We start from the raw sequence: 23,076 nt of genomic DNA, 5'->3' as shown, positions 1-23,076 counted from the left end.
TTCGGCTTCCTTCTTGTTGGTTTAAATAGGCCACCGTGGTGGCGTTGTCCGACTGGACCTGCACAGGGTGACCCTGGAGAACCGGCTGTGCCAGCTGGAGAGCTCTGAACACCGCACGGAGTTCCAAAATGTTTATTGGAAGCTCCGCTTCCGCCCGAGTCCACCTGCCCTGAAACAAGTGTGGACCCATGACAGCTCCACAGCCCCGGAGACTGGCGTCCGTTGTTAACAGGACCCAGTTCGCCACCCAGAATGGGCGACCCTTGTTGAGGTGGGTCGTCTGCAACCACCAGGTTAGAGACAGGCGAACCTCCGGAATGAGCACCATCGTCTGGGACTTGAGACACTGAGGCAATCCGTTCCATCTGGACAGGATCTATAGCTGCAGAGGTCTGGAGTGAAATTTGGCGTACTCCACCATGTCGAATATCGACACCATTGAGCCCAATAACCTCATTGCCGAGTGTATCGACACTCGATAACACTGCAGACAACTGCGCACCCTCAACTACAAAGCAAGGATCTTTTCCTCCGTCACAAAGATCCGCAGCTGCCTGGAGTCCAATAAGGCCCCGAGGTGCAGGATCCTCTGAGACGGGGTGAGAGTGAACTTCTGCCAGTTTATCAACGAGCTGTGACATTGCAGTACCGCAATCGTCAGATCCAGATGGTGTAAAAGAATCTCTGGAGACCCCGCTATCAACAGGAGGTGGTCCAGATAAGGCAACAGTCGGACTCCCTGCGTCCGCAGGAGAGCCGCCATGACTGCCATGACCTTGGTGAATACCCGTGGAGCAGTCACCAGGCCAAAAGGCAGCGCCCGGAACTGGAAATGTTCGTTGCAGATTGCAAATCTGAGGAACTGCTGATGGCGCAAAAGAATAGGGACATGCAGGTAAGCATCCTGGATGTCCAATGACACCATGTAGTCCCCAGGTTCCAGTGCCAGAATAATGGACCGCAGGGTCTCCATCCGAAACAGAGGCACCCTCAAGGACTTGTTGAGGGCCTTTAGGTTTAGTATTGGACGGTAAGACCCATTGGGTTTCTGCACCAAAAATAGATTGGAATAGAAACCCAGGCCCCTCTGGGAAATTGGAACATGCACTATAACTCCGGCCTGGAGCATAGTCTGCAAAACCTTCTGCCGTTCCGAGGCTTTGCTCCGGTCTAGCGGAAGGCCTGTGGTAAAGAACCGGGATGGAGGCATGTGCCGAAAGGAGAGGGCATACCCGTGAGAGACCACCTCCTGAACCCAAGTGTCTGTCGTAGTCCTCGACCAGCACTGGGTGAACTGAAGCAGGCGGCCCCCCACTTTGGGATCACCCAAAGGGAGGCCCGGACCGTCAGGCCGCAGGTTTGTCATCTGACCTAGGAGCCGGACGTCTGGTACTCCAGACCTGTTTCTTGGGCTTGGACAATTTCTTGGTCCCAGCCTGCCGTGGAAAGGACTGTGCTTTAGGCCTACCTTGGGCCCTGTGAGGCCGAAAAGACGACCCACCAGCACTAGAAGGAATCGTAGCAGACAGAAGACATGCAGATTTTGCTGCTGCCAACGTAGCTACTATTTTGTCCAGATCTGGACCCAATAGTACCTCTCCATTGAAAGGCAGACCTTCTAATCCCTTTATGGAATCCACGTCCGCTTTCCAAGAATGCAACCATAAGGTGCGACGAGCAACCACGACTGCAGAGGAGATCCTAGAGGTGAGCATACAAATATCTAAGGCCGCTTCATTAATGTAAGTGGCCGAGTCTCGGAGATTGCCCACCAACTCGGTCTGTTCAAGCGAACAGTCAGAGTCCAAAGACGCCTCCAAATTATCCGCCCAGCACTCCATAGCTCTGGCTACCCAACACACGGCCATAGCCGGTCTGGATGTTCCCCCTGCAAGGGAATAAATGGATTTGAGGCAGATCTCCACCTTGCGGTCAGTGACATCCTTCAAGGATGACATCGAAGGCATAGGCAACGTGGCACTTTTAACTAGGCGTGTGATATGTGAATCCACTTGCGGAGGGGATTCCCACTTAGAAAAATAATTGTCCGCAAACGGATAAGCCACGGCTAAGTGCCTCTGGGGCTGAAACCGTTTACCTGGATTTTTCCACGCCTCCTCTAAATGATCCACTAATTGATCAGAAAGAGGGAAAACCATAGCCTCACCATAGGGCTCTATTTACTACAATCCGCATATTGAATGCGGATTGTAGTGTGATATTACCGAGTGAATTCGCATTGCGAATTCAGGCAATATCACAGGGATTTACTATAAATCCCTTGCAGGGACAGAGCTTGCGATAAAGCTCTGTCCCTGCTGATCCCATCCGCACTCTAGTCGCGGTATTTTCGGAAAAAATACCGCGACTAAGAGCCCGCGCATGCGCCGACCCACCGTCGCTGCTGCCCCCCCACCGGCGCTAAGCCCCGCCCCCCGTGATAGCGGACCCCCGCGACCCCCCCTCCCTTTATTACACTTACCTGCATCCTCTTGGCCTCCGGTGATCTTCTCCGGGCTTCCCGATCAGGTGATCTCCCATACTGCACTGGGGCCCGATTACCTGATGACCGGGCAGCAGTGCACTGTGGGAGACCAGCTGACCGGAGAGGAGCAATCACCGGAGACCCGATCACCGGTCCCTGGATTCAGGTAAGTAAAAAAAAAAAATTTTCTTTTTTTTTTTTTTTTTTTTACAGCAATCAGCTTGCGGTCTATTTAGACCACATAGCTGATTACTGGTACCGGATCCCAGCTCTGCTCTCCCCATTAGAGCAGAGTGGGAGCCCGGTAACCGGGGGAGACCCTGGATAATGCCACCTCCAGGTGGCGTTATTATCACAGGGCTTCCCCAGGTATTTTTTTACAATTTATTTTTAGTAACTATGGTCGGATCACATTTCCCATTACAAATATGGGAAATGCGATCTGCTTTACTAAAAATAAGTGATACTAGGGGTTGGAGTAGAATTTTACTAATTCTACTCCAATTGCCCTATAGTAACTACAGGTGAAACTAAAATAATGTGAAAAGGGTGTGAAAACACCCTTTTTAACTTTATTTTAGTAAAAATAATGTTAATAAATAGAGCCCTTAATATCCTTAGAAACGGCATATTTGAATTTGGCCACCGAAGGATCAATATCCTCAATAACTAAAGCCGCGTGGATCGCACGAATAAGACCAGGGATATACACCTTGGACTTAGCGTCCGGCTCTTTGGTACGGAGAGGTTCTTGGTCAGATAGATCCAGAATCTCCCCATCATCTGACGTCTCATCGTCATCTCCATAAGCAGCAGATAAAGACACCACCAGCCTATTATGAGGCCGCAACACACACTCCCCCTGTAAAACATCGGACAAATGCTGAACCGATGTAGTTAGAGTATTAACCCATGCAGGCTCCGGAGAAACCTGGGAAGGGACAGGGAGACTGTGGGGTACCATCAATTGTCTTGGGAACTCCCGCATGGGTGACGACACCACTGACTGCTGGGACAAACCCGTCTGGGTAAACGCAGGTGGCGGAGCTAGCTGGCCCACAAGGGTTGTAAGCGCCTTAGCGAAACAAGCCCAGGGAGGTTCCTGTACCGGAACCGTGACCTAATCGGCCGTGACAGTGCCAGGCACTGGGGACATAACCCCTCCGCGTTACCCTCCCCCTCCGCTATTGGTACCTTACATTTAGTACACATGAGCTGGAGAGGAAAATCAGTCTCAGACATGATGGTAAGTATGTGACACTCACACCTATACTTATTGGTATAGTGTGAATAACACCCTGCACACCGCGCACCGCAAGGGCTTTGAGCAGAGCAAGAACAGGGACAGTAATATGGCTGACAAGTAGAAAGTGAAAGTACAGACAGCAGGGCTAGCAGATTAGTCACATACAATGCAGAAGAAACAAATCCCTGCACTATTAGCGCTGATTCTCAACTACTCAGACCCTCAGGCTGGTAGGACTCAGCGCTGCATACACTGACCTCTGACAAACGGAGGAGAGGTATTTGGGGGACCCAGACCGCATTGCCACCGCTCACAGGCTTCCAGCAGCGTTCACCATGCTTTAAAGATGGCCACCGAGGAGCAGAGGATGAAGGAGGCCAGCCTGGGGGAGGAGCGCTGACACACTATGGCCAATCAGGCAGAGCAGAGAGGCTGTGTGCAGCAGGGGAGGCGCCGGCTGTGAGACAGGGAAAGCGCACTCCCCTGGCATGCATTTAACCCCTGGGATGCCACAGCGCATGCCGCTCAGCAGCGGCCCGCTGTCCCAGGGGGTAGTGGAAGCGCAGGTTGGTCGCCTGGCTCCACGCTGCAGCCAGTCCCCAGGGAGCCCCCTGCCTGGGGACTCAGGACCATGTGACCAACGGGGAGCCACCGCGGGACCCCGCTGCTTACCTGCTATCCCCTTGGATCTGGCTATGGTCCAAATCATCTGGGGGCACCGCTAGCCGTGACCCCAGATGTCTACCAGCATCCCCGGATCAGTACCGGCGTTCTGGTACCGGCGGGGTGTAGGGGAGACAGCATGGATGTCAGTACTGACTGTCCATTCTGTACTCCCAGATGTGCAGCCAGCTCTGCCTTTAAAACAAACTTCAGGGGCTCTTCATAGCCCCCCTCTGCACAGTGCCTCCGACTCCGAGCTAGGCACCGACGAAACTGAGATGCCTTGGCCCGGGGGCGGGGTATAGGAGAGGGACCCAGATGCATCCTGGGAGGCTGAGAACTTTAACTCTGTGGTGCCTGAAGACTGACGTCATCACCTATACGCCAAGGTATCCTGTGGATACCCTATGGACCCTGCAGTAGAAATACTTACACTCACACATAAAGCTATTAACCAAACCACACCAACATACATCTCTTCACTTATCTCAAAATATCTTACAACCCGACGTCTCCGCTCTGCACAAGATCTGCATCTCTTATCCCCCTGCATTACTTGTTCCCATGCACGGTTACAGGACTTTTTTCGGGCTGCACCCACCCTGTGGAATGCCCTCCCATGCACAATAAGACTTTCCACTCGTTTCCAAACATTCGAGCATTCTCTGAAAACTCATCTCTTCAGAAAAGCTTATCAGATTCCAGGACCACCCACCTAACCTTTTATAGCTCCCTATCTAACTCTCTTCTTATAGTAAACACCTATCACATCTTCTCTTTCTTCAATTTAACATCCTCCTAACCCTAGGCCAACTTTCCAGTGTGATTGGATTATACAGCCCACCAAGAACATCTGCAATCGGGCTGGACCAATTTGCAATATGTAGCACCTATCATGTGTATCAACACCTATTTCCCTATAGATTGTAAGCTTGTGAGCAGGGCCCTCTTACCTTTATGTACAGTATGTCTTTTACGTATGTCTTGTATGTATGCATGTCTTTTACAACCCAGTAAAATGTTAATGTTGATTCAAATTGTAAAGCGCTACGGAATTTGCTGAGCTATATAAGAAACTGTTAATAAATAAATAAATAAATAAGGGTACGCTCATTGTGTGCCACATTCACAGCTGTTCTGTTGCTGGTCAGGGTAAAGTGTGAAAGAAGGTCCCAAAAGCAGATATCTACTACACTTTTAAACCCTGTAGGTATACTACTGGACATGCTACTCACTGTTCACTGCTCTGTGCACACAGTGAGCAGCAGCTGTACAGTGAAGACACTATTAAAGAGATTTTTTTATATGATTATTCATATGGTATTTATCTTTTCATATCATTATTATGCCATGTTATGCACACCCATATTGTAGAATACTATATGTCACAATAAATTTTGTGTCATATAATATTTGGATTCATTGAAGCTTATGGTGTACACAATTTATAGAATAGGAGTTTCATATATATATATATATATATATATATATATATATATATATATATATATATATAGTATGTATTGATTGAATATTTGATCACCAGCAGATATAACACCAGTTATCACTAGTGAGATGGATTACCTTCTGTTTCCCTCCTCTTCACTCATTTTCTTATTATCAGGTTTATTGTATGACCGTTGTTAAAATTTTAAAATTGAACATGTCGACATCTGCAGCATGTCGACAGGTTCATATTGTCGACATATGAAATATTGACATGTGAAATCTCGAGACTCTACAGGGACTGAAGGATCAAGGTTAGGCTGCAGGACAGGGGAGTTAGGGGGTTGGGTATGAAATCCCAGCTGTTTGGATGCCGCTCTTCAGGATACCGACAGCGGCATCCTGACAGCCAGAATCCCGACACCCATAGAGAACAGCGGTGAGTATTTTCTTAACCCCTACCCTAACCCTCTCCCCCTAGTGCCTAAACCTAACCTCCCCCTCCCAGCATCCTAAACCTAACACTCTCCCCGGTGCCTAAACCTAACCTCCCCCCCTTGTGCCTAAACCTAACCTCCCCGCACCCTAATTCTAACACTCCCTCCCCGGTGCCTAACCGTCCCCCTAAAGCCTATCCCTAACCACGCTACCTAACCCAAACCTCCCCCTAACACCCCGATACTTACCTTCGGGATGTCGGGATACTGGTTTTGGGATACCAACCTGTCGGGATTTCGGCGCTGGTATTCAGACCGTCTGCATCCCACACGCCAGGATGCCGACTACATTCCGGTTTACGCTATGGGAGGAGACAGTTAGGGTTAGCCACTAGGGGGAGGGCTAAGGTAGGTATGTGGGAAGGGAGGTTAGGATTAGGCACTAGGAGGAGGGTTAGGGAAATACCGCTTTAAGCGCCGCACAATGAACCAGAAGTCATCAGAACATCAGCGCCGCACCCAGAAGACACTGCTAGAGAAGAAGACACTCTAGTGCCCATAGTCTGTTAATTCTGCGGTGGCCGGCCAAATCTGATTCTAAGCATAAATGCAATGAGAGTACATAAGAAAGGCAGGATAGATATGCAAGTGTGCAATTCTCAGCAAAAGGAATGAAAGTATGCCCAGAATATGCTTAGAATCAGGTTCCTGCGCTGAATCTCATCAGGGGCTCTATTTACTACAATCCGCATATAGAATGCAGATTGTAGTGTGATATTAACGAAATGCGAATTCAGGCAATATCACAGGGATTTACTACAAATCCCTTGCAGGGACAGAGCTTGCGATAAAGCTCTGTCCCTGCGAATCCCCTTCGGAGCCTTATCACGGTATTTTCGCAAAAAATACCGTGACTAAGAGCCCGTGCATGCGCCGACCGGTCGCCGCTGCTACCCCCCGGCACTAAGCCCCGCCACCCGTGATCGCGGACCCCCCCGACCCCTCTCTCCCTTAATTACACTTACCTGCATGCTCCGGGCCTACGGTGATGTTCTCCATGTCTCCGGTCAGGTGATCTCCCATACTGCACTGGAACCCGATCACCTGATGACCAGGCAGCAGTGCACTATGGGAGACCAGCTGACCGGACGGCAGTCATCACCGGAGGCCCGATCACCGATCCCTGGAGTCAGGTAAGTAAATTTTTTTTTTACTATTTTTTTTTTTTTTTTTTACAGTAATCAGCTTGCGGTCTGTTTAGACCACACAGCTAATTACTGGGACCGACTCCCGGCTCTGCTCTCCCCGTTAGAGCAGAGCAGGAGTCCGGTAACCGGGGGAGACCCTGGATAACGCCACCTCCAGGTGGCGTTATTAGCACGGGGCTTTCCCCGATATTTTTTCACATTTTATTTTTAGTAACTCTGGTCAGATCACACTTCCCATTACAGTTATGGGAAATGCGATCTGCTTTACTAAAAATAAGTGATACTTAGGGGTTGGAGTAGAATTTTACGAATTCTACTCCAATTGCCCTTTAGTAACTGTAGGTGATACAAAAATAATGTGAAAAGGATGTGAAAACACCCTTTTTCACTTTATTTTAGTCAAAATAATGTTAATAAATAGAGCCCCAGGTCCCTTACTGAGCATTGTGCAAAAGCAGATACTAATTAACTTATTCATATCCACTTACTCAGGGGAAGACCCGCACACGATGGTTTACCTACAGTACTAACCCGATGGTGGGTGAACTGTGCTTGAACCGTTCTGTGCATGTGCAGAACGAGTCTTGTCATCACACTTACAGCAGGCTTGCCAACCCTCCCGATTTGGTCGGGAGCCTCCCGAATATCGGCTGCCGCTCCCGACCCCCCGGAAAGGCAGGCAAGCCTCCCGGCTGCTGCCTGCCCCCCGCTACTCATAGAACCCCCCACAGCGGGGGGGGGGCAGTGACGCGATTTGCGCTAATTCACGTCATCATGGCCCGACCCCTGATTCAACAATGCCAATATCTTCGGCATTGTGAAGAGGGGGCGGAGCATCATGCGTCCCCGCCCCCAATGCCACATCATTAATCGGCCGCGCCCCCGCTGTGCGCAGACATTCAGCTCCCTCCCTGAAGGAGGGATCTGAATGTCGGCAAGTATGACTTACAGTGCCCGCCAGCTGAAGCCGGATTGACATCCTGTGACCATTTGGGGCCCGAGAGGGAGTGGTGCCAGGCTGCGTTCCCAGAAATGGGGTGTGTCAAGGCCAGGCTCTGTAACAGAAGACGCAGATTTCCTGGCCTTAGCAACGCAGACAAGACAGCCATTCTGAGTAGCCTTTGGCTTTCTCAGATGGCCTGAAGTTGCAACTGATGGTAGCAGCACTCGTATCACATTTGCTGACAGGTGACCTCTATTTCATTTAGTCGCCTCCTGCAGTATTAGCATGTTTACATGTCACTGCTGTGTCCAAAGATGCAGCATACTGTGTCCACAACAGAATCAGGCCCAAAGTACAAGGGAATCCACCCGACAAAGAGAAAACAATGCAGATAATAACCAATATCATCAGGGCAGGATAAGCGAGAGTGAGCTAGTAGCCCAATCAGAGGTCAGGAATTATAGAGATGGAGTACACGAAATAAAAATAAAATGTGGAATGTAGAGAGGAAGTGAGAGTAAAGGAAGAGAAAAAAAACACTAGGAAGTAGGAAAGGAAATAGGGAGGGTAGGAGGGATGGGGGAGGGGGGAGGCAAAGGTAATGTGGTTACAAGATAGGGAGTCTATCACTCACGCAAGTGTAGGAATGTCGCATCATGAAACGAGTACCACGGTAACCAGACAGCATAAAACTTGCCCACTGTATTATTTTGAAGACTGGTTATTCCATTTTGGACAAAACCAAATCCTATTTATACAGTAATTTCTTGGCGAACTAGAGGATCGGGCTGTCTCCCAGTACAGGTCAGCTGATAATTATCAGTACCAGAGATATGTAGAATTCATTTGTTAATGTCCTGTCAGGTGGACTGGGGTACATAATAGCAAGGTAACAGGTGTAAGAGGGGAATCAAGAGCCATCACAGAGGCAATAAGCGACCATGGGCCTAATTAAGGGCCGCTCGCTCCCAGCATATGCATATTCAGCTAAGGGACGTCAAGGCAGGTGATCGCACGGCAAGGCATAAGCACGCCCACTATGTCTTGGCGAGAGATCACTTTGTGTTTATAGAAGCCCACCAGCCTGTCTTTAGCCGCCCACTAGCGTACATCATCTCCAGGAAGTATATACAACTATCGGTACATACTGATTCATCGGATCAGACCGCAGCGCCTGTGGTTGACTGTACCCTACCGCCAGCACTGTGAGCGCTTCAGTTTAAAAATCAACCAGGTGACGTGTGTGACACCCACCTTCGTTATCCAGTATTTCAGGTAGGTTCCTTCAAACGTAACAGGTTCTTTCTCCTTGGCAGAGAGGTGAAGGTAACCTGACCCCAGAATCACACAGGTTAATAAAGGAAAATTCTGTTTTATTTGACTGGATCGCTTCCCAAGTAATAAAACCTGTTTGCATTAAATACAGCTAATCCAGCATCAATGTAATAGGTTTGTTAAACATTAAAACACAAATTCCAGATTATACCAAACTATGCACACAAAATTACAGTAAATATAATTTAATATCACAAAGATAAGCAGTAAATACTTCTATATGTATTCTCATTATTACTATCACCAAAAGCCTCTCCTAATGGCTCACACTACACGGCCCTAAATAGGGGTATAGGACATTGCAATTTACATGAAGCAATAATTTTAATTTACCTTCCCACACATTCTAATTACCCATTATGAGTCTCTCTATGCGCATGGCCATGCTACCATGGTGCACTTATTCATTACTATGGAGTTGATTGAATAGTAGCATCCAGTAAGCTCATTACAGTAGGTAGTAATTCTGTATTAGGTGACTGTAGTTGTCAGATGAGGGTATTCCTGGAGTTACTGGTTAGAGCTGTATGTGCTGCCTGTATGAGTGCATAGCCTGTCAGTCATTACTGTCTGTCCTCAGTGCTGTCAGGTGTGGATATTCCTGGTGTTACTGGTTAGAGCTGTATGTGCTGCCTGTATGAGTGCATAGCCTGTCAGTCATTACTGTCTGTCCTCAGTGCTGTCACAGAAGTACTTATTTTATTAAGATTAAACAACTTTTCTCTCAGATGATGTCTGTGGTAATTGCCAGTGCTGCATATGTATCCTCTGTCACAAGTGGCAGCCTGAATCTCTGTTACTCTCTGTGAAGGGTGCAGGGCAGTATTATCATCACAGACCTGATCCTCCTAAATCTGTCAGGTCCTGCTCCCACTCCTGGGAATCTCCATCCTCTGTCAGTTCAGGGCTCTCTGGCTGTCACCTCTCAGGGCTTTGCTTAAGCCTTAAGGTGCCCACACATATACCAATGCGCTCACGATACGATTTTATGGCCAATTTCCTCATGAACTTTCACGGGAGCTCCCTTGCCGTCGTGATCACGATTTGGGAAAAAAGACACCCAATCTGTCTTACGATCTCACGATCTATCGGATCGTACGCATCGTGAGATTGGACATAACAAATCGTGAGTTGAAAAAAAAAATAAAACAGGCTCATGACTATTGGAGGGAAATTTAAATAGTCATAACAATGGGAGGGGCTAGCTTGGGAGTATAAAAAAAACAGGCACCCTAAACTCTGTGTACATTCTGCTCTGCTACTAGATGAGGCTAGGTGTATTCCTGCTGAATCCTGTACATTGCTACTGTGCTCTTTGTATTTGGCTTGCCTTATACAAAGTTTATTCTACCTGCAAGTGTGTGCTACCTACCTGCATTCTATCCTGTTCCTGAATTCTGTACTGATGCGTCCCTATCAGTATAAAGTGTTGGTCGCTGAAGCCGGGGTCCGGGAGATTAGGAAGAGGGCCCAGCGAAGGACGAGAGCATGCCGGACCAAGGAGTGGCTGCTACAAAGGGATACCCGCTCTCACATGTCCCTGCTGATAGAGATCAAGGAGAACAACCCGGAGGACTATCGGAACTACCTGCGCATGGATGACGCCAGCTTCCAAGAATTGCTGCATCTGGTGACCCCCCACATCAAGAGACAGGACACAAGGTGGCGGAGGGCAATCCCTGCTGAAGACAGACTGGTGGCTACCCTGAGATACCTGGCTACAGGAAGGTCACTGGAAGACCTAAAGTTTGGGACACTCATCTCACCTCAGTCCTTGGGCGTCATCATTCCGGAGACCTGCAAAGCCATCGTAAAAGTGCTGCAGTACCAGTATTGCAAGGTAAGTTAAAAAAAAACACCACACATTGGTTTTTTGTGCAAAGAAAAATTTTTATATTTATTTTTTACTCAACATATAAAGCAAGAAATTGCATTCTTTTAGTACAATGTGCACTGATCTGCAGGCAACTGAAAGTGTGCACTAAACTGTGTGCAAAATACTTTTTTATTACAACTTTACAAAAGAACATTATCACCAAATTTTATGAATCTCAATAGGTAGCCGGCTGTATGTGATAGGGTGGGTCAGACGCCAGTTTGAACAGGCCAATACACACATGGCACAAGTACACATTGTGGCCCCGGCTTCCAGCTATGTGTACTTGTGCCATGTGCGTAGTGACCTTGTTCAAATGGCATCATCACCACCCTATCCCATGCAGCAAGCACCGATTGGAATTCATAAAATTTGGTGATATTACAATATAGAAAAAATTTACATCTCTGTATATTGGGGCGACTCATCTGCTGCATCCAGCAGAGCATTATACAAGGTGGTGCTGGTGCTTGGTGGGGGAGTAATATCTAACTGGGCAGGGGGGGGGGCGGACATACCTATTTGGGGCAGGGGAAAATAGCATTGGATCTGCAATGTATGTCGAATTTGAGATATTTTTGCTCATACAGCGACTCAAGAGGTCGTAGTTTAACCGTAAAAATTTTTTGGGGATATCTGCATCCAGATTTCTCAATGTGCTGTTCACATGAGCTGTGAAATCATCAATTGCATCTGGGGTTTCTGCAGCAGCCGTTCTGCATTTTGTAAAAAATGGTCCTCTCGTTCTTTAAAATTCTCCTTTCTGCCTTTTTTTTTCTTTTTTTGGGGTTGTTGCGAAGATGAGGGTCCAGGTGGAACTTGACTTTCCACTTGTATTCTCCGGATCACTGTCGCCACCGAGCAGACTGAGGTCCGGTGTTGATGTTAAATCAGGGTCTTGGGTGGGAGTCTATATAGGGAAAAAAGATATAACAAATATTATAGTCATGTTTTAACATCTTTTTTCCTATTTTAACAGTTTCCTAACACCGTGGAGGAGTGGACCAGCATTGCGGAAGATTTTGAACAACGTTGGAATTTCCCTAACTGCGGAGGAGCCATCGATGGGAAACACATCCGCATCAACCCACCTGCCAACACCGGATCATATTACTACAACTACAAAGGATTCTTCAGCATCGTTCTCATGGCAGTGGTGAATGCCAACTACGAATTTCTGTTTGTGGATGTCGGCAAGAATGGGCGTGCTTCAGATGGTGGATCCTTCAAAAAGACGGCTTTCTACCAGAGACTCGCCAACAAAACCCTCAACCTGCCCTCACTGGACCAGACAAAGCACGGCCTAAATTACGTTTTTGTTGCAGACGAGGCTTTTGCATTACATGAACATGTGATGAAGCCATTTGCACACAGGGGCCTGACCAGAGAGAAAAGGATATACAACTACCGTCTATCCCGGGCACGGCGCATTGTGGAAAATGCGTTTGGAATAATGAGCAACCGCTTCCGCATTTTCCACACCACCATCAATCTACATGTGGAGAAGATAGACTGGGTCGTCATGGCGTGCTGTGTGCTGCACAACTTTCTGCGAAGAAAATGTACTCAACAAGGACCAGTCCCAGCTAGACCAGAAGATGTAGGACCCCTGGAGGACATTGAACATTTGACATCTGTGTCTGCACCAACAACTACAACAACATCCACCGCACGTGCCAAAGAAGTGAGGGAGGAGTACATGACCTATTTCAATGGACCAGGTGCTGTACCATGGCAGGAGGACTATCTGTGAACTACTGACTAAATTGGACATTTGGGAGTTAACAACAAAAACATTAAGGATTTTGGTTTAAACTGTGTCACTACTTACAAAGACTTCTGCAACCTCCTCATCTCCCTCACGCTCAGACATCAAGGTGCTTGATTCCCTTTGAGGCTCTTGTTCACTGATGAATGACATAATTTGGTAGTACCACAGCGCAGGAGTATATATTTCATCTGTAGCCGCTCCTGATTTTTTGGAGTCATCCACCTTCTTTTTTTCTTTGATGTATACTGTCCTGAGATTTTGTATCTTTTGCCGTACAGTTTTCAGGTCTGCATCAGATATGTATTTTTTTGTATACACCAACAGTTCCTCGAGTGCGGCCAACTTCTGCGACTTATTGTGGTACTTCTGAGAACTGATCTTCCACAGACAGTCTTTCGAGTGCAGGATTTCAATGAATCCTGTAACGAATTCACGTTCTGAATCCATGGACATTATCTATGAATAAGAAAAATAAGGACATTTAAATATTTGTGTATATAGTTTTGTAAAATGTAATGTTGTTATAGTTCACATTTTTAATGTTTTAATATTTTCTTTTTTACAGGTTTTTAAAGGTTTGTTATGGTATTCTAATCATGTTTTCTTTTACAGGAATGTTATGTGTTTATTGCTTGGTAATATAATGTTTTTCTTTGACAGTATGGGTTTTCCACCTTTGGGCCTGTCGTTGTGGTAGAACTACAGATCCCAGGATGCCCTAAAAACAGTTTCAAAGGTGGGTGGCAGGTCATCCTGGGATCTGTAGTTCCACAACAGCTGGAGACCGAAAGGTAGAAGACCCCCAGCTTGAAATAATGTGTGTTTTTAAATGTAATGTATGGTGTGTTTTTGTAAAAAACGTGTTTATTTATTTATTTGAGGTATTACACACATTGGTGGGCAGTGGGGGAGCTTAATGCATGATCCAGCCACCGCCCGCCTTAATACGGTGGGCGGTGGCTGGGTCATGCATTTATTGCCTGGGGGCACACATTGGTGAGCAGTGGGGGAGCTTAATACATGACCCAGCCACCGCCCGCCTCAATACGGCGGGCGGTGGCTGGGTCATGCATTTATTGCCTGGGGGCACACATTGGTGGGCAGTGGGGGAGCTTAATGCATGACCCAGCCACCGCCCGCCTCAATACGGCGGGCGGTGGCTGGGTCATGCATTTATTGCCTGGGGGCATACATTGGTGGGCAGTGGGGAGCACATATTGGTGGTCAGTGTGGTTGCAAACTGTACAAATACTCATCAAATATCTAACAAAACAAATATCCAGTGTGCAGGCTCCCAAAGTGCGACTGATTTGCTCCATACACGATGCTGCACAAGATGGCGATGGGGCGTGTCCAGGCTTCTGTCAGTCAAATTCTGCATTGTGTGATGAATCGTACGATTCATCGTGAGGAAAAAAACCCTCACGAACGGCGTCCATCGGGTTCATGGTTGGCTAATCTGCCCTACAGCACGGCAGATCAGAAGATGCGATATACGACGAGCGGGGACGCGCATCGGCATCGTGCTCGTGAGTATAAACTCACGATTTGTACTTTTTTTACCCGATTCGTCGTCACGATTCGTTGAAATCGGCCAAATCGTGTAAAATGTCGCTATGTGTGTGGGCACCTTTAGGTAGTTCCCTCCATTTCCTCTCTCTCTTATGGCAGTCTTGAGGCTCCTCCCCCATAGCTGCATCAGGTGTCTGTATATGTGTGGGGGGATGGGTTAGTCTGGTATGTAACTCCCCTGTTCCTTCAAGAAAGCAGTTTATATTAAAACATAAATATAAATGATGAAGTGATGTCCTGTTTTGGGGTATCACATATTCCCCTGCTGGAATGATGTGTGTCCTCATGCATCTAAATCTCTTTAGGTTTTTTCCTTCCGGAACTAGTCCATTACCAAACTCTAACAGTTCTTTACCTATTACATGCAATTACCATTAAAACAGTACTATTAACAAATAATAGCTCTTCAATATCAGTATCTGAGAGGCGGAACCCCTTTTGTACTTCTTTCTGACCTTCTGAGTATGAAACTGGGTTCTGGTACATTACATTCTAACATTTCTGGCACGGAAGCAGACACTTGTTTTCCAGGAATTTTCATGCCTAACGTAACAGGCCAATACTCGTTCATAAAACAATTTATAGAGTTATCAAGGGGCTTGGTTATGGGAGAACCCAACCTCTCTGCCAAGGAGGAGTCTGTAATTTTCTCTGTGTTCCTTTGGACCTGCTGTCCATAGCTTTGGTCGGTTGTCATCTACTTTAGATTGACTCTTATGAGGTGGCTCTTGAAACAATTGGGGTCTACATACTCTGTGAATGTTCAGTGTCACTGGCATATCTTGTTGCTCTGCTTTTGGCCAACTGTTCTCTCTAACACTTCATCTTGTAACGAGTCACACAGGTACTGTCTTCTGTGGCTATTTGGCTTCCACCATGATTTTGAGGGAAAGTAGCATCTCCGGTAAGGCCAAAGCTGATTGGACCCCTCTCGATAATACCTTCTGTGTATTTGGTAATGCCAGGGATGGCCACAATCTCCTGCATATTTGCTACCTTGAACTGGGACATTACCAGGTCCAGTCACATTAGCTGCCTGTACACCCTTCTCTCCTTGGACAATATTAAACTCGGCCACCTCTCCTCCCACACTGCGGAGGTACTTCCTGGGGTTATTCTTCTTGATGACAGTATAATGTATGAATATGTCATCCTTAGTGTCATTCCGGTTTATGAACCCATAACCGTGACGCACGTTGAACCATATGACTGTGCCCAGAACTTTGGTTGTGCTATATTGGGTTTCAAGGTCTGTTGAAATGGGCATAGCAATCCCTTGAACCTGGTTCTGATGTACTGGACTCAGTTCTACATCCCTGGGCTGCCTTTCTTCCAAGGGTGGAACTATTCTATTTGCTCCCTCCCAAGGGTCGGTCTCCAGCCCCCATGGGGCACGGGTGTTTAAAGGGTTTTCCTGGTTGCAGCCATGTTCCACATGGCCACAATGATCACACTTTCGACAAAGTGGCCATCCTCGTGCATCAAAATGATTAGTCTGCTCTCTTGAGGATAGTCCCACCAATCATGCGAAGGTCTTTGCCACTCATTTTGCCATTTAGTTTCATGCTGCAGTGGATGACGCTTGATCAATTTCTTGAGCTTTGTACTCATTTCAGCCATTCCCTGAGTGAGCTCTTCGATTTGTACTTTTAATGCAAGGATATGATCAGGCACCTCAGTTGGTACACTTTGAATAACAGCCGTCTTTGGCATTAGGGATTCTACTATCCCCGAATAATGAGTTTCCAGTGGATGTTTCCTCTCCTGATATCCTGGCATCTCGTGAGTCTGATTGGGTCCCACCACTTTGATAGTTCCTTTCTAGATTTTAAAGAAGCTGCTATCTGGAATTTGAATCCTCAGAAGGCGTAAATGGGATTTGACATTTTCTCCACTGGCCCCCTCTATAAATTGGTTTACCAGTATTTCATCAACTTGTCTCACCTCTGTCTCATCTACCTCCTGGATAGCCCGCAGTGCTTCCTGGAGACTGAGGGCAAAGTCTCGCAGAGATTCTCCTGTCTGTTGTTTACGAGCATAGAAAAGCATCTTCAATTCTGACACTGTACTTGTAACAAAAGTGGTCGCCAGCCTTTTAAGAATCTGGTCTACTGTCTGTCTCCTTTGGATGGGCCATGACATGACTTCCTGGAGTGCAGTCCCTTTTAACTGTCCATTCAAAATTTCCACTTGTTGTTGATCGCTCAGTGGATATAAACAAAACAGAGCTTGCATTTTCATTTTAAATTCTCCCAAGGTACTGGACTCTCTTCTGCATGCATCTCCAGTATACGTGGGAAGCCATGGTGCCCCAAAGTAATATGGCAAGGTCATATGATTAACATTAGCCATGACTGGTTGTGTGACTGAGGATCCTGCAGCTTGTGTGTCCGTCGACATCCTGTGTGTAACTTCTTGTGTTTGGGTTCTTCCTTCGCTTTGGACTCTGCAAATCCTGTTCGTAGATGCCAAAATGTGACACCCACCTTCGTTATCCAGTATTTCGGGTAAGTTCCTTCAAACGTAACAGGTTCTTTCTCCTTGGCAGAGAGGTGAAGGTAACCTGACCCCAGAATCACACAGGTTAATAAAGGAAAATTCTGTTTTATTTGACTGGATCGCTTCCCAAGTAATAAAACCTGTTTGCATTAAATACAGCTAATCCAGCATCAATGTAATAGGTTTGTTAAACATTAAAACACAAATTCCAGATTATACCAAACTATGCACAAAAAATTACAGTAAATTTATTTCAATATCACAAAGTTAAGCAGTAAATACTTCTATATGTATTCTCATTATTACTATCACCAAAAGCCTCTCCTAATGGCTCACACTACACGGCCCTAAATAGGGGTATAGGACATTGCAATTTACATGAAGCAACAATTTTCGTTTACCTTCTCACACATTCTAATTACCCATTATGAGTCTCTCTATGCGCATGGCCATGCTACCATGGTGCACTTATTCATTACTATGGAGTTGATTGAATAGTAGCATCCAGTAAGCTCATTACAGTAGGTAGTAATTCTGTATTAGGTGACTGTAGTTGTCAGATGAGGGTATTCCTGGAGTTACTGGTTAGAGCTGTATGTGCTGCCTGTATGAGTGCATAGCCTGTCAGTCATTACTGTCTGTCCTCAGTGCTGTCAGGTGTGGATATTCCTGGTGTTACTGGTTAGAGCTGTATGTGCTGCCTGTATGAGTGCATAGCCTGTCAGTCATTACTGTCTGTCCTCAGTGCTGTCAGGTGTGGATATTCCTGGTGTTACTGGTTAGAGCTGTATGTGCTGCCTGTATGAGTGCATAGCCTGTCAGTCATTACTGTCTGTCCTCAGTGCTGTCAGGTGTGGATATTCCTGGTGTTACTGGTTAGAGCTGTATGTGCTGCCTGTATGAGTGCATAGCCTGTCAGTCATTACTGTCTGTCCTCAGTGCTGTCACAGAAGTACTTATTTTATTAAGATTAAACAACTTCTCTCAGATGATGTCTGTGGTAATTGCCAGTGCTGCATATGTATCCTCTGTCACAAGTGGCAGCCTGAATCTCTGTTACTCTCTGTGAGGGGTGCAGGGCAGTATTATCATCACAGACCTGATCCTCCTAAATCTGTCAGGTCCTGCTCCCACTCCTGGGAATCTCCATCCTCTGTCAGTTCAGGGCTCTCTGGCTGTCACCTCTCAGGGCTTTGCTTAAGCCTTAGGTAGTTCCCTCCATTTCCTCTCTCTCTCATGGCAGTCTTGAGACTCCTCCCCCATAGCTGCATCAGGTGTCTGTATATGTGTGGGGGGGTGGGTTAGTCTGGTATGTAACGCCCCTGTTCCTTCAAGAAAGCAGTTTATATTAAAACATAAATATAAATGATGAAGTGATGTCCTGTTTGGGGGTATCACACGTGTACTATGACGCTGCCTGTTAATTATACATGCCTCTGAAACGGCATTGACACACTCAGGCATGCCTGCGTTCGCAACTCCACTCCCACGTTACTACTGCCCTGCCCCTGTTACCACCCACAAACGGCCTCTCCGGTCACTCATTCCACTGGGTTGTCTTTGCTGGGCAAGCGAGCACTACCCGATCACTCAAACTAGTTCGCACATGCGCACTGCTATGCATACGCATGCACAAATGCATAACATCGGCCACGTACGAGCCAGCGGCGGCTTGCGAGCGGCTCTGAATCAGGCCCCATGTTCCAAACAGGACAGTTTTTATATATACGTCCACCAGATGTGAAAAAGGTACCAACGTGACCACATTGTCGCCGACACTGGTCAGAGATGCTAGTGTACATCTGGGGGAGGCACTGCGGGACTAGGTCCCACCTGGTGAATACTTTATAAGATTTCTCTTTAGTGGCCACACTAACAAAGCATTTGGATATAGCAGTTCTAATCACATCCCGTGTATTGCTACTCAGAGAAGACCCCAGGTCCATTTCCCAACTCATGGGAGGGGCGGGGATTCCAATGGCAGTATGGAGTGATATAGGTAGGAATAGGTATCATTAGGTCGGTAGGTACAGTACCGTTCTATCTGTGAAGGGTTGCCAGAGGAGGGGGCAGCAGGAAGCGAGGTCCATACAAAATGTCGAATTTGAAGATATTGGTGAAACTTAGGGGAATATGATCTCTGGGCCTGATTCAGAGCCGGACGCTATTTGCGGACGCTCGTTCTGAAAAAGTGGCCGGATATTTAAATTAAGCGCTCTTTACGGTCTGAACGAGCGAACGAAACATGCGCTCGCTATTTTGTAAAGACGCCCCCTGGCCGCTCGCATCATACGTCATGTCCGCTATTTATTATATTAATCGAGTACATCGAAAGGCGTATGAACTGCTCGCTATTCTTGTGGTAGCATTTTCCTACCACAATCATGCGAGCAGTTCAGGCTAAAAGACAACCAAGTGACGTGGTCGATGGCGCTGCTTTGTTAATTATGCACACCCTTAAAACGCCCGTTTTGACCGTTTGGCACGCCTGCGTTCGGATCTCCACTCCCCGTTTTCAAGCACCTTCCCCTGTTCCCACCCACATACGCACCGCACTGACTGGTTGGCGCATGTTAGTTATGGTGTCAGACTTGCCAGATCATCTATGTACGATTTTACCAATGATCTCATTAACGATGAATGATGAACGATTTCTGACAGTATTTAAATTTATGAAATCGTACAAATCTGACTGCAAACACAGCCAATTTCAGATATCGTTATCTGAAATGCGGGCACGCGCATCTTTCGTCAATGCATGTTAATGATATGAACTATGTAACAATTTTTACAATCGTTATCATTCATATCTTCCAGAAGATCTGACCGTGTGTACCCTCCATTAGAATGTCATTGGTTGCTATGGGAAACACATCTATTACTCTTCTCTAAAAGTTTTAGGAGATCTACCTCCCAGTCATTGATGTCTTGTTGCTTACAAATTGAAACCCGCATATTGATTGCAACTCCATTCTATCTTGTGGGATTTCCATTTTTAACTTGCGCAACGGCGGCTGGTTCCTCATCAAAAGTGTACAGTTCATTTCCTTGTGTAGGATCAATGAAAGTGAGAGAAGATTTTCCCAGTGTCAAAGTGTTTTCTACATCTTGACACTTCAATTATACTGTACCTCTATTCCACCAAAAATCCGGGTCTGACCTGGGTTTTCAGACATGGTTCCAACCCAGGTCAGACACCATTTACAGAGCACCATTGATCTGAGTTATTCTCAGGTCAGCCCCATTCACACTGAACCCAGGACTGCCCTGCTAAACTTGTGAGGTCATAAAAAGTGGGAGGTGACTGCTCCACAACCACCAATCAGCGCATTTTAGGCATGACCCAGGTCGGATAACCTGGGTTGCACTGTTTACACTGCACCATTACCCAGGTGCATCCATGGTCAGACCCTGGTAGCTACCTGGATTGGATTGCCGGGTTATTTTTCAGGGACCCTTTTACACTGAGCTTCGACCCAGGTAGACCCAGCAAAAACTGGTGTAAAAGGGGTATAAGACTCAAGTCACAGTCCTGTTGCAAGATTACGTGTTGCTGCTGATTTCTAGGTGCTGCTTCTGCTAATGGTCACTCTTCAGTCTTTAGATGTTACATGTGTATGTCAGTTTCTGTCACAGAACTTTTGTGGCTCATTTCAGCGTGACTTTTTTCTTTCTCATTTACCTTCTGTCTCCTTTGGTACGGGAAAATTCTGGAGAATTAGCAAACTCTCTTCACATCACCATCGGCCAAACTCGAGTAACTTTTCACTAGTAAATGTAGTATTTGGGAATTTACCAAAATGAGTTTCTAAACTCTCATGAGAACAGACAATACTCCTGTAAAAATTTGTGAAAACAATTCACCTACCTGTGAGCTGCGGGTTTGGCAGAAACATATACAGATCAATGTGATCCATGTATGTTTCTGCCTGTATATAGTAAATGAAGGGTTAGTTTGTTAAAAAAAAATATGTAGGGTCCCCCCCAAAAGCATAACCAGCCCCGGGCTGCTCAGCAAGTCCTGGTTCCTAAAATGACAGGGGGGAAAATTAGTAGGGTTCCCCCGTAATTGTAGGGTTCCCCCGTAATTTAGGAACTTGCACCTGGCTGCAGGGCCAGTGCTGGTTTTAAATATAGGGGGAAAAATGCGTAGGGGTCTCCCTGTATTTAAAACCAGCACCGGACCCAAACCAACCGGGGTGTAATGCCACAGCCAGGAGACCCTATCACCGGGTCTCCCGGGCCAAAGCATTAACACCCCAAGCCAGTCAGCCTAAGCCGGGGATCTCAGGGGAGGTGAGGACCCCCCCAAGGAGGGTTCCCCCTTCTCCCGAAACCCCAGGCTTAGGCTGAAGCCCGGGGCTCTTCCCCGCACCCCTGGGCTGTGGCTACCGGGGTAATAATGTGGAAAATAGTTCAAAACTATTGTATTTTACAGTGGAACTACAGGTGCCAGCAGGCGACCGGCACCAGTACCTCCACTGTAAAATAAATAGTTAAAAAAACACAGTACATACACACCGTCTAAAGTAAAACTTTATTACATTCACCTACCTCACTCACACATACTTACCTGCAGCCAGATGTTCACGTCCACTTGTCCCGTAGAACCCGTTTGGAGTACCTGAAAAAACAAAAAACCAATACTCACCTCCTTCCTGGCGCCAGTCTCTGTAGCATCCCTGTACTTGGCAAAAAAACGCAACCCGATCCAGATACTTACTTTAGCGGTGTATGTGTGTGACCACATACACCGCTACCCGGCTCCTGACTGATCAGTGTGAACTGTCAGGAGACGGCAGCCAATCAGCGGCCGCTAACTGTAGAGTGGCAGCTGATTGGCTCCGGCTTCTGACAGTTCCCACATGGGCTGGTCAGTGAGTCTCCTGCAGAAGAGCCCCTTTCTGTATCGTGGGGGCATCCCCTCCTCTCTCATATGTATGCAGATTGTGGCAGCCACCACACACACCCCCGCGAATGCCAGACCTCCCCCACTTCTGTGTCCAGGGCTTGGCTAAGATGGCCAACTTCCCCCAAATGTGGGAAACCTTACACATGCAATCAAACTATTGTTTGCCATTGCGCATGCGTAAAAGCCGCACTGCGAGCCCGGCGCTCTGACACCTGCTGGGCTGTCCCCAGACTCTCACAGCATCCATTTAACGCTGCCAACGTAGAGCAGCGATGACAGACTGTCACCCCCAACTACCCTCACACCCGTGGAACACTGTAGCCCATGGGCGGGATGACGGGACTGTGCCCGCCAGTGGGACTATACTACCAAAATCTGGATGGCTGGGAGGTATGAGCTGGCTCCTTTGTCTGTCTATCCTAATTTACAAAGACTTTAAACTTAAAGGCGGGTATCCACTACCCAACAGTGAAAAGACTGAACGATAACGATATCGTTATCGTTCAGTCGTTCACTACACTGCAGGGTGCCCACACTGAACGATATTTCGTTCAGTGCAGGCACAATCAATCATCTGCAAACATGCTGAACCTGACGATATCGTAAGGTTGACCAGCATGTTTACACGATGGTTGATGTCTAAAAAATGTCATAAGGTGCGTACACACTGGGCGATTAGAGTG

At 47.0% G+C, this 23,076-nt stretch overlaps 1 protein-coding gene and 1 pseudogene across 1 annotated transcript in view; one reads left to right on the top strand and one right to left on the bottom strand.

Moving 5' to 3' along the window:
- Positions 1–23,076, top strand: part of LOC148518911 (opsin-VA-like) — a 141,982-nt gene that overhangs the window by 50,783 nt on the left and 68,123 nt on the right. The gene's annotated exons all lie outside the window — the stretch shown is intronic.
- Positions 15,752–17,382, bottom strand: LOC148518912 (uncharacterized; annotated as a pseudogene).

This window comes from Taudactylus pleione, unplaced genomic scaffold (genome assembly GCF_031769625.1).
Source record: "Taudactylus pleione unplaced genomic scaffold, aTauple2 ptg000198l, whole genome shotgun sequence".
Classification (NCBI taxonomy): domain Eukaryota; kingdom Metazoa; phylum Chordata; class Amphibia; order Anura; family Myobatrachidae; genus Taudactylus; species Taudactylus pleione.
This window is presented reverse-complemented; position numbering and strand designations above follow the sequence as displayed.